Below are 11,561 nucleotides of genomic sequence, written 5' to 3' on the forward strand. Positions count from 1 at the left end.
GGACAAAATGTTTTTTTAAAATTATTTCAGAATCAAAAGCCCCATTTTAAAGGGACTTTTCGCAAGGACCGGGAACCCTTTGTGAAACGTATGCCGCTTTTCCACTGCACAGCACCAGCTTGACTTGACTCTTTTTAGCTTTTTTTGCTTTTCCATTGGGCATACGTTGTAGATAGTGCCAGCTGCCATGTACTTTTTTGGTATCTTCCCCCGTTGAGGTTTCAGTAGAGCTGTAGCGATACCAAAAGGTGATGTGAAAACACTGCACTACCAAATGGTCAGAGGGAAGCAGCATTTGTCTCTTCTTGTCCTCTAAATCAAACTGACTATTTTTCGATACTGTGCAAGAAAAAGCAGCTTTAGTTCCTCTACCTGCTTTTCCACTAGAGAAATCAGACATTTTTTTTTTTTTTTTTGCTTATAGATGGAGAAAAGATGAGGTCCCACAAATGTGGAGAAAAGGCAGTGAAAATTAGAAACTTCCCCAGGCAAGATACCTTGAAAGTTCGTCCGAATAGGTAAGACATAAGTCAAGCCAGAGCTGAACCAGAGATGCCCAAATCAGAGAACATTACCAGTCACAGTGTGGATGTGTCATCCTCTGTCAAAGGGAAAAACAAGAGGAGCAATGTGCCATCTCCTTTGTACAGGGCAGACTTTCAATGTCCCTGTGGCCAGAGTGTAGTTTGTATCGAAATCAGGAGGTATGAGCAGCTCCCAAGTAGACATGTGTCTGCAGAACAACCTGTTATGCTTCCTACTGTGTACAAAGTCCAGACAAACAAAAGAAATAAGTTGAGTATGATACTGCAGTTTTCTATCTGAGAAAAAAAAACAAAAAAAACAATACCCTTCCTGAGAGCCACTCTTAGATCGGTGTGTATCATTATCCAAGCATAAAGCTGTCATCTCTAGCCAGTTATCACCACATAGACAGCATTGTTCAAAATAGACTGGGAATTTTTCCTGTAACAAAGAGAAAAATGTGAGAATTTGAGCAGTGTGAAAGGCAGCGCTTTGAATAACCTCTCCTGTCACAGACAACACAGTTCATCAACACCTGCAAGACAAATTGAATATAAAATTCCACATGTAGTGTTGTATAATGTGTTTTCTGTCTCTGAGAGCAATATTTTTCAGGATGCAATGTGGCCATAGTGACTTTGTGTCTAGGGTGTGACGTTGTGAAGCCACAAATACGTCAGAGGGAGGAGGTCAGAGTGGAACATTGAACATAACTGTTTGTGTCCTGTTGTACTACTGACAGTTATACTGCTGAAATGAGAGTAGTTACTTTAAATCAAACTAAAGATTAAATAGTTTTAACCAATTTGTTATTTTTAGTCAAACTTTAATTCCCAGAAATTGGAAGGCACTGACAAATAATGTCCTGTAAGTACGGTGATCACATCTGTAGTGTTCTGTTGTTCTGTAACATTTTTTGCAGTTTAATTTGGAGAAGTTGGCATCAGCTTTCCTCAGTTTGGCCTTAAGTTTATAACAGAAAACCTGTCTCTCAAACTGGGGGTGTGGTGAATGAATGACAGGACTGTTCAGGCAGGGAGGGTCTCAAAGATACTATCAGGTGCCTTTGTAGCCTAGGGGCTTAAACTGCTGACTGTAACAAACAATCTCCTTGCTTCAAGTCAATTTATGAGGCACAAACGTCATTCTCCAGATATACTCTCATCACGCGATTTGACTTCTGAGTCAGAAGAAATCATACCCATAGCTGCGTTATGGAAAATGCCGGATCAACCATATTGTGAGATTGAACCACACCAGGAAGTAACAGTGATCCCCCAAACTTTTCAAAACCCAGTCGCTGAGGCTGCACAAGCCAGTGTCGGTCCCAAGCCCAGCAACTTGGTCAGGGTTGCGTCATTAAAGGTTTTTGTTTTGTGGTTCTCTTCTTTAAGCTGTACATGAATTATGCTTAAGGGCCGAACATTTTAGATTTCAGCAGAAACCTTATTTATGAGGCACATGGGGAACTAATCTGGCTTGACTTGTACATTCACGTCACCAACATCATAAAGAGTGTGTTCTTATTACATCTACTCTGGTAAACAATTTTAATGGTATTTCCAATTGCAGTAGTTTTTTTTTTAGGCTAGTACTTGTACTCCAGTATTGACTTTGTGTATGAATACTCGCAGTGTTCCATAATTTGGTTTTGTTGAGACAGAGAACATTAGCTTTACATGCTTCACACGGTACTCTAAACAGAATTTGTGTAGAATAACCTTGTTAACTAATTTTTATTTGTTGTATTTTTAAAAAATATTTCAATCAGCAAGTTTCCGAAATTCTGTCGAGCAAACAAAACTTTTCAGTTAGGTGACACCTGGCTAAATTCCGAACACTTGAAAAGAACAAGTTAGGTCAACTTTTTTACCCAGAGGAAAAATAATGCCATTAAATAAAAACATTATTAACGTTTAACATTCATGTTAAAACTGAAAATGTGCAAATTTGCGTTTACCAATTTAACAATTAGCTTTGAAAATACAAATAAAAATGCCTGTTTTTGAAATCAAAATAAACAATCAAAAATAACGTGATGTCAATATCTAAGGTTCTAATTATGAATGTGATCCTTTACTTCTAAAAGCACAAGTATCTCTGGTATGCAGGGTTATGCAACTGCCACTGTGAGGATGTCAAAGGTCCCTCAGCTTGGTTCTTTCCCATCAGACCTTTGCTGTTTAATAGCGCTTCACTGATGAAATTAAGGACCCATCTAAAAGGCCACCATAACAAATCACTTTGCTTCGGGCTGTAACCTCATTAGAACAATGCTCGGTGGTTGTTCCGAAGATGTGTCTAAGCCCTAACTGGTGAGGCAGGCAGGCAGAGATAAGCCTCACTGACAGTTGTGATAATAGGAGAGTGGGAATGATTGCCTGGAAAATAATCATGCCCAAAGTATTTCAGGCGCATGATACCCTGTTCTCATTTATTTGGCTACACTGATGCCTCAAAGTTATCTGGGACATGTTAAGCAAGAGCCAAAATGTTTGATCATAGAATTGACTAGAGCAAGGTGTGCTCGTACATTCGAGTTTCATAACTAATGAGGGGTCCCACACTAACCCCACGCTACACTGACCTTTTGTTATTACTCTTTGTCATGTATAACTGCACATATCTGTGTTTCATGATTTGACATAGTCACTCACAAATTGAGGGTTTATATTAGTTCTGCTTGGAAAACCACAACAGTTCAATAAACGATATCTTCCCTGACAGAATATGGGAAAGTGAATTTACAAAATTATTTACTAGAGCTCAACACCATTGCAATGCTCTAGGTGACTATTTTGAGATAAATCTGAATTATGACTTTTGTGCTTGGAATTATAAACTATGAACAATGGGGGAACAGCTACAACTACATTATAGGTGCTTATTTTTTTTAAACCAGCGAGCCAGTTTTATCAAAATCACTGCGGACCTCTGTGGTGCACTACTGTAAACCATGTAAAGATAATTCAGTTCAATTCAACTTTATTTATATAGCACTAATTCACAACAAACTCATCTCAAGGCACTTTATAGAATAAAGTCAAGCCTATAAAGATGTATAGCGAGAACCCAATAATGTTAAGTCATGTTAACTGATCCATGAGGTTTAAATAGATATGGGACCCTATGGAGAAATTAAATCACACTACCAAGAACTGGTATTTGAAGAAACTAATAACAATAAATACATGTTTTCAAGTGCCTCTGCGTGAGATCGACTAATTTACAAGCCAGCAACCTGCCAGAGTACAGTTACCCACAAAGGTTCGACAGCACTCTTCTACTGACCTACTATGGCAGCCTGACTGACCTACTGTGGTGATACAAGTGTGATATGGCAAGTGGTTTGATATTAAAATCCCTAGACTGGATATCTGTTGTAGATAGTTGTAATTCTTCCAAGTAAAAAAGAAGACAGATATCCACAACATCATTCTTCCTAAGACACTGCCAATATTGTGTTTTGGGCTTTCGACTTCACCAATATCTGAAATGACAATTGTGGACAGAAAGACTGACATTGTGGATATTTAAAATGTTCTTTTTGAACGGGAAGAACTGAAGTAGAAATATGTTCAATCTATATCCAGCCAAGCGATTTAATGTGAAATCTTCCACTTAAACTTTTAAAGGAGTTTTAGAAATTTAGATTTAGTTTTGACTACTGAAATCGTAGTTGCAGCTATCTTGAAATACAATTTCTCAAAAAAAAAAAAAACTAACAAAAAGAAAGAAATTAAGAATAGAAAGAAATTAATATTGCATCGTCCCCTAATGGTCGATTTATCCCCCTAACTAACCCAGCACTCCCTGTCATCCCTCAGAAACCTGGCACCACTGAAAGCAGTCTACGAGAGTACAAGGGTACAAAATGTGTAGAAATAAGGACAAGGCAACACTCATTGGCCACGAGATCTAGACACAGAATCAGCTGCCACAGTAACTAACCCTAACTTTCCTGTAAACTGCTTTCAAATATGAAACCTGAGTCTAAAATCTAAACTTAAATAAATTAAAATGAGTAATTCTGTTACTTTCCTCACTCTTCCATACAGGTTGACTAATCACTCAATAATGTTCACGCCTCCAATTTATCAAAAAAAAGAAGAAAGAATGGCACCATCATCTACTTGGCCTTCAAACGGATATGAAAGCGGCTTTCAACTTTGTGGAGAGGAACTTGCAAAATGTCCAGCTACATTCCCAAAACAGGAACAAATTCACCAGTGTTAAAAGGCATCACTGAAGCTTGAATGAAAGGGGACACGGCACCAGTATCACACTGTACTGGGGTTTGTGGTGGCTATCAAGCAGGAAAATAAAACCCTATAAAACAGAAGGCCTGTTATGACACCAAGGTCACACAGGCCACAACTATTTTTTGACTCTGGCACCAACAGGTTGAACAGGGGGACCAAACGAGAACTCATCGCCCACTGGTGCACTCTCTCCCCTGGAACAACAAAGCCCACCCACCTAATCTTCAGCCAAAGTAGATGTTTGACTTTTTGTTCTCTGATATAAACAGCAGTATTGTCTAGCACTAAGTTCTTGAACTGCTCTAGAACCACCACGTTTAGCAGTGAATCACATTTAGTGACATTCAGAGCAGAACACCAACAGGAAAAATGTGCTTTCAAAATCCTCAGCAAATTCAATAGTTGCATCTTTTTTATCCCCTTTCTCCACTTTTTAAACCTCTGTCGTCAGGGACCAGCTCATGTGCCTTTAGTACTACTGGCTTCACGCTACTTATGGCCATCAGAAGATCACAAAGACAACAAGGACGCTTGTTCTCAAACTGCAACACTACAGAGCAAGCACCATGCAGCCAGTGCCTTTCATCACCAATTAATTTAAATAGAGAAAAAAAAAGGCCTCTGGATCCTTTACATAAAAGTTTGGTTAAAGCTTTGCATAACTTAAAATATCCATATTCTCTCTATTCAGATGAAGAGAAGGAGTCATGCTCTACACCACTTTTTTTACTTTTATAAAAGTGTGTTTTGCTGCAGGTGCACTTTTTCTTGCTTGGTGGCTTATTTTTCTTCTGCAATCTGCTTATCAAGTTGACCTTGTTGTTTTGCTTTTTCATGTGCTCTCTCATACATAACCCTTTTTTTGTTCCTCAAATTTTATATTTGTGTGCATCAAAAAGAGCTCAACAGCAGCAGGGTGAACATTTGCCTTCAAAATCATGTTTTACAAATTTCTATAATTTCTTCTTAGGACATTTGTCCAAAAATCCCCGAGATGTCTCCCATCTTGAAAATGCTCCCACCAAACAACAAGACTTGATAGCAGTCCCTACAACACTACTACGTGAGCTCATTCCTGACGTCTTATGCACCATCTCCTGATAGTACAGGAAAGCAACCAAGATCTGACAACTCCCCTTAACAGGACGTGAGCAGCCAAGTTTACTGCAGCACTACAAAAACAAAAAGGTTGTTGGAACCTTAAGGGGTAATGCTGCTATGCCGAACAGGGAACTGTTCCAAAAACAATTATGCAAAGTCAACATTTACCTACATGCAGCATTACATGGCAAAACCGTGGGCCTACGGAGCAAATCTAGTTCCCCCAAGACTACAAACAAGAAGAACACACAACATAAGACTGTGGATATGTTACTGAACATTTGACAATATTCCAATATGTTGTGTATTTCACCCCAAAACTCCACAAAGACCAACCAAAGTCCAAACACACCCATATATGTATAGTATATATATATATATATACATATATGGGTGTGTACTGATCTCTTCTTTGTAAACAATTATTTTAATTTCACTTAAACTTTAATTTTATTTCCACTGCAAGAGAACTGTAATTCTCAAGTGAATGCTTGTTGAATAAACTGTGAGTGTACTACAATTAACTCTTGTCTCTGTGTCATTTAATGGCATATCCCTACAAATAGGCCTGGCATCTGTAATCCAACCCACAGCACAGCACAGAGTGGATTGGCGAGGATCATAAATCACACAGTGGCCTGGAAAATGTGGTAAATGACAGTGACTCTGCTAATGCAGAATTGTTTTTCAGCCTCTGATGTTGTTTAAATGGCTCTGAGGAAAATAGAGACTGAATCTGTTTCACTAATCAGGGCTGTTATTGTTTCCTCAAGAAACTGTTCTAGATTTGTAGCACATTTGAAATTCACACCAAAACTCTGTGATGTTAACTTCAAAGGTATCTTTTTATGCACATCATTGAATCACTGATAACTATATCAATTAGAGCTGTAACATCCGAGCAGTGGGCGGTAAAAGCCAAATCTGAAGGGTGTCTTTTTTCCATCACCACCATAAAAAGGAATCTTTGCTTCAAACTCTTTTCTTTAGTTTCTGAGCGAATTTCTAGTTTCATTACACAAGACACCTCTGTTTATTCATATATCATCCAAATCACACACCTACACTGAAATTGAATTCTTTCACTGCATTTGAAAAACTGGGTCAGTCAGTGCCTAGGGAGAGGGTGACTGAGCTCCATATTAACAGCTAGTGCACCACTACTGAAGGATTTTCTTAAATAACGACAAGAAGCAATGCGTCAAGGACTTCGTATTTAAACAAAAACATTTTTTATCACTGTTGGTTGATGAGATCATGTTTCCTCAGCTTGGATGCGTCTTAAACAGAGTTTCCTGTTACCGGTAACAGCTGTCTCGACAGCTAGCTCACAAACATGAGAGATCTCATCTTACTCATCTAAGCCCAGCATTTGTCCACAGCCAGATTTATATGCAGGTCACAGATAAGTTTTGTTACATTGCACTACGTATGCGTTACATTTGTTAATGTAAGCAGAGGGAGGTCCAGAGGGGCTGCCTGGGGTCACAATGGCCGCCCACAGTATCTGACTGGCCCAGCCAGTGTCACAATGGTGGTAGTTACCTTCTACAGAACTTTCAGCTCAAGGAACTTATCACTTATAAATAAATAAAATTGTAATATTATGCACATTTCAGGTGGTTTCATATAATTTGTAACAGTAGATTATAGTGTTTGCCAGGCATATTATCACTGCAAAGCAGGAATTTTTACTTCTCAGAAATGTAGATCACTTACATATTCGACATTTCTGACACTGAACAAACACTTTATTAAGCCCACTATCATCCTTTGAACATAGAGTTTAATTTTTTTAAAATTTCAAAAAACTCTGCCTGGCCACCCCAATAATACATTTCTAAATCCACCCCTGATTATAACTCTCCAAAGCAAAGACACTTTCACTGACATGAAAACATCCCAACCTGGTTTACAACTTCTTTATGACCCAGCGATGACCTGTAATCAATAATATATTTGTGGACAAACAGACATGGAGCAGCCCATGTCAGCTACAGTTTTCTTTCGGGAGCTGGTCTGTGATGTACTAACAATTCTTAAAACTGTTAGTAAGATTAAAAAACAGACCCGAACAAAAGAAAGAAAGAAAAATGAATTAGGTCTTGTTAGGATCATCTCTAGCTGAGGTCACTGTATGGAAAATAATGTGACGTGCAGTTTATTGATCCTGCCACGTAACTGCTCCCTCATTTACGCTGCAGGACATACTCTCCATTAGCACGCTGTACAGCAAACATTCACCACTTCCTACTGTGCCATTGTCTCTCACTAATTGAATAATGGCAACCTCTGTAGCAAATGAACAGAACCCCGCTGATCAAATGTCAATTTCGTCTTTTGTCCATTGTACTGTAAATAACATTGTATAAAGTCACACACTTTAAATCTATTGTGAAATGCAAGAAGTTTCTGAAATCACAACGCTAGACCCCTTTTCATAACTGCTGAACATGTAACACATTAACATCTACAAAAATATCTATTTAATATCTTAAAAGGTGATTTATTTCCTTTTTTCAGATTTTATTTAAAAAATCTAATTTAGTGTGACAAGGACAGTAACAAACCATTTTAATTTGTTTTGGCATCTTTTTTTTTTGAGAATTGAGACGTTGCATTTCATATATGTTTGAAATGTTAATATTTAATCTCTCAAAATTGGTAAAAGCAAGGTTGTTTGATTTTGTTTGCAACCTTGTGAAAAGGAAGCAACCTAAGACACATTTTGTTGGAAATATATTGTGTCAATTTTGTTTTACATCATTATGAAACAACACTTTAATCAAACGTCAGGTTTCACTGCTCATATTAAACAGATCATGTTGCTGCTACTCACTGAGGAGACCTAGTTGTTCATGACAACTAGTTTCTCCATGCAAACTAGCTTAAATAGCTATCTAACGTGTCGTAAGAAGGCCCACATTTTGGGTGAGTTAGGAAGCAAATGATGTGCAGGCCCCTACTGGAATATTGTCAAATGTTCAGTAACATATCCACAGTCTATTTCATATGAAGGTGTACACCAATGTGAAGTGAGAAGTACAGCTGCAGCAGTGGCATGTACAGTCAGCAAAAGGCTGAGACTCCTGTGACAACATTTTTATGGTCGTCATCTTTTGCACATGCTGGGAATGAATATTACTGTCATTTCCAGTCCATTTTCTATAAGCAGTGTGAATGTAATGAAAAGCTCTGCCACAGCTTAAACTTTATCTTAAAAAACTGTCTATGTGTCAGGAAACTGAATTTCTGTTTGTTTCCTTTCTTCCAATTAAAAGGAATTATAAGTCAGTAGAGCAAATCAAGGAAAGGAACAACTGTCAATTTGTGTTTTTCAGTTTTACAAATAGATTTCTTTTTATGGACATGATCCACACCGTATGTAACAACAAACAATATTTGTATTTATGCAGATTAAGGCCTTATTTTTGCACATGGGCAAATAATCATTACCGCTGCTATGATCTATTTTTCTTACATTAATATTAGCTAAAATAATTATGTGTAGTGTAAATGGTCCTGATTATAGAGCTGAATGAGCAGGTTAGAGTAACATGACTCTCGTTTCTCCTCAGCTGTACAGAGCCCTGCAACCTTTTTTTATCTCATTGTTTTGTTATTCAAACCCCTGATTTAACTGTTTTGTATGTGACTAATGACAGGGCTGTCATTAGTGTTAAGAAGATGTAGGCACCGATATCTGAGATCTGTACAACGGCTTACCAACACTAATAAGCATCAAAATAACACTAGTGATTTGCTCAATTCGATAAATAACTGGTGCAGGTTTATAAAAATCTATTTCCTGAATGGCCAGAAAATTGCTAATGTTGCTCTTTGTCTGTTGGATGTGCAAATAAACAACAGTTTGCAAACAAGCTTGTCATAACAACTTGTTAAAGTGATAACACACCCGTATTAGTGTTGTTTTTACAGCTTAGTTCATAATGCAAAAGTATAGTTACATCATGCCACTGCAACTTGCCCAATGTAACTGTAGCGATGGACCATAAAAAGTAGTTCTTCTTTCTCTGTCCATGTTTTCACTCACTTGCTACCATCTGACGCTAAATCAAATCCTAAACGGTAGTTAAGGATTTTCTGACTCTCTTTCGGAGTTGAATGTGGAAACGCGGTTTCTAAATGCATTGTTTTGCTCGGCATCAGTATGTATCCACGGTGCCATCAAACGGCCGGTACAGGAGGTTATCGTCCCTCCGGCCTGCTGCATAGACGCGCTATTGTTGACAACCTCACACACTGCATACCAGATTTCATCCACAACCTGTCTCAGAATACTGCACCTCCTGGTAATCTTGGCAAACCCTTGATCTATGTAAACAGCAGCCTGCTATGTTAACACAACAGAATCAATAGTCTTACAAAGGAGTGTATTACATTGTTTACTTTTAATGGTGTGAAAACATATCCAAAGCTTAACATTAGCTGTTTTAATTATTTAAAATGAACTACTGATAAACCAGACACAGAAGACAAACAGTGGTTTACCTCTTTCAACTTGTATGTATTACTGGGACAAATTATGGATGACTTTCAACATATGGAATCAGTATTTTTAAGGCCTCTCACCCTGTGTCAGCTGGGATCGACTCTCCTATCACCCCAACACTGACCCTTACCAAGATGATTGTTGCTGTTGTTTCTGCAGCCAAAAGACACATTAAGCACTTCCCGTGAGACAAAGAATGTGGAGGTATTATTTTGTTGAACCTTAGCAGATAAAAACCTACAAGGTAAAGTATGTTGAATTGAGTTTTCTGTTTTAAAAACTAACAACAGAGTGGTAAGCAAGAATGCATGTATGTATAGATATTATATTTTGTACACTTAAATGTGTTTTTCCACTTCTGCTTAAAAGAATCTACTTGTAAGTATTTGCTAAAGTGGAGAGTAATTCATCCAACCCTAATAGATTTTAATAAGAAACATAGTTATTATAGCAGCATACAGTCTGTAGTTCTTGGCCTGCACTTTGAAGCCGTCCTCCGAAAGCCCTCCCTCTACACTTCGAGCATGGATAACGTTAAGGTGAATTATTGACTAATAAACACAGTCTGTGATGGTAAAAAAACACATAATAATGCAATCACTCTTATTTTGTAGCATACACCATCATTTGTGACTCAGTACCAAGTGACACAGTGTCACTTAGGGAGTGCACTTTATCAGATGTTAGTCAAGCAAAAGATTGCAAAAGATTCATACTTTTTTTGCTGTATCTGTCTGTTTCTTTGAATTCCACTCTCTTTCTGTTTAATACCTGTTAACACTATTTTTCACTTCTGTGTATCTGTGTTTGTTCCATCAGCCCTTCAGAAATGCTTGTGTGTACATACAGTACACTCTAAACCAAAGGTCCAATGCCAGTAAAAAAAAAAACAACTTTTAGCATATAAGCCAGAAACCACAGCTCTCATTAGCCTTTGAGGCTTTTTCATGGTTTATATGTTGAGTGCTAATACAATCATTTTAAAGAGTAGACCAGTCCCTCCAGAATTCTGTGGGTGTTTTTGTGATTGTTGCAGGCTAAAATGCCTGATTTCCCAACAGCTTCTCTATCACAGCTTACCATTGGATGAAGCCACTCATTAGCCAACTTATACTGAAGCCACTACATACTGTTGTACTTAGCTAGTCCTTGTTAGCATT

The sequence above is a fragment of the Channa argus genome, chromosome 8 (assembly GCF_033026475.1).
Source record: "Channa argus isolate prfri chromosome 8, Channa argus male v1.0, whole genome shotgun sequence".
NCBI classification, from domain to species: Eukaryota; Metazoa; Chordata; class Actinopteri; order Anabantiformes; family Channidae; genus Channa; species Channa argus.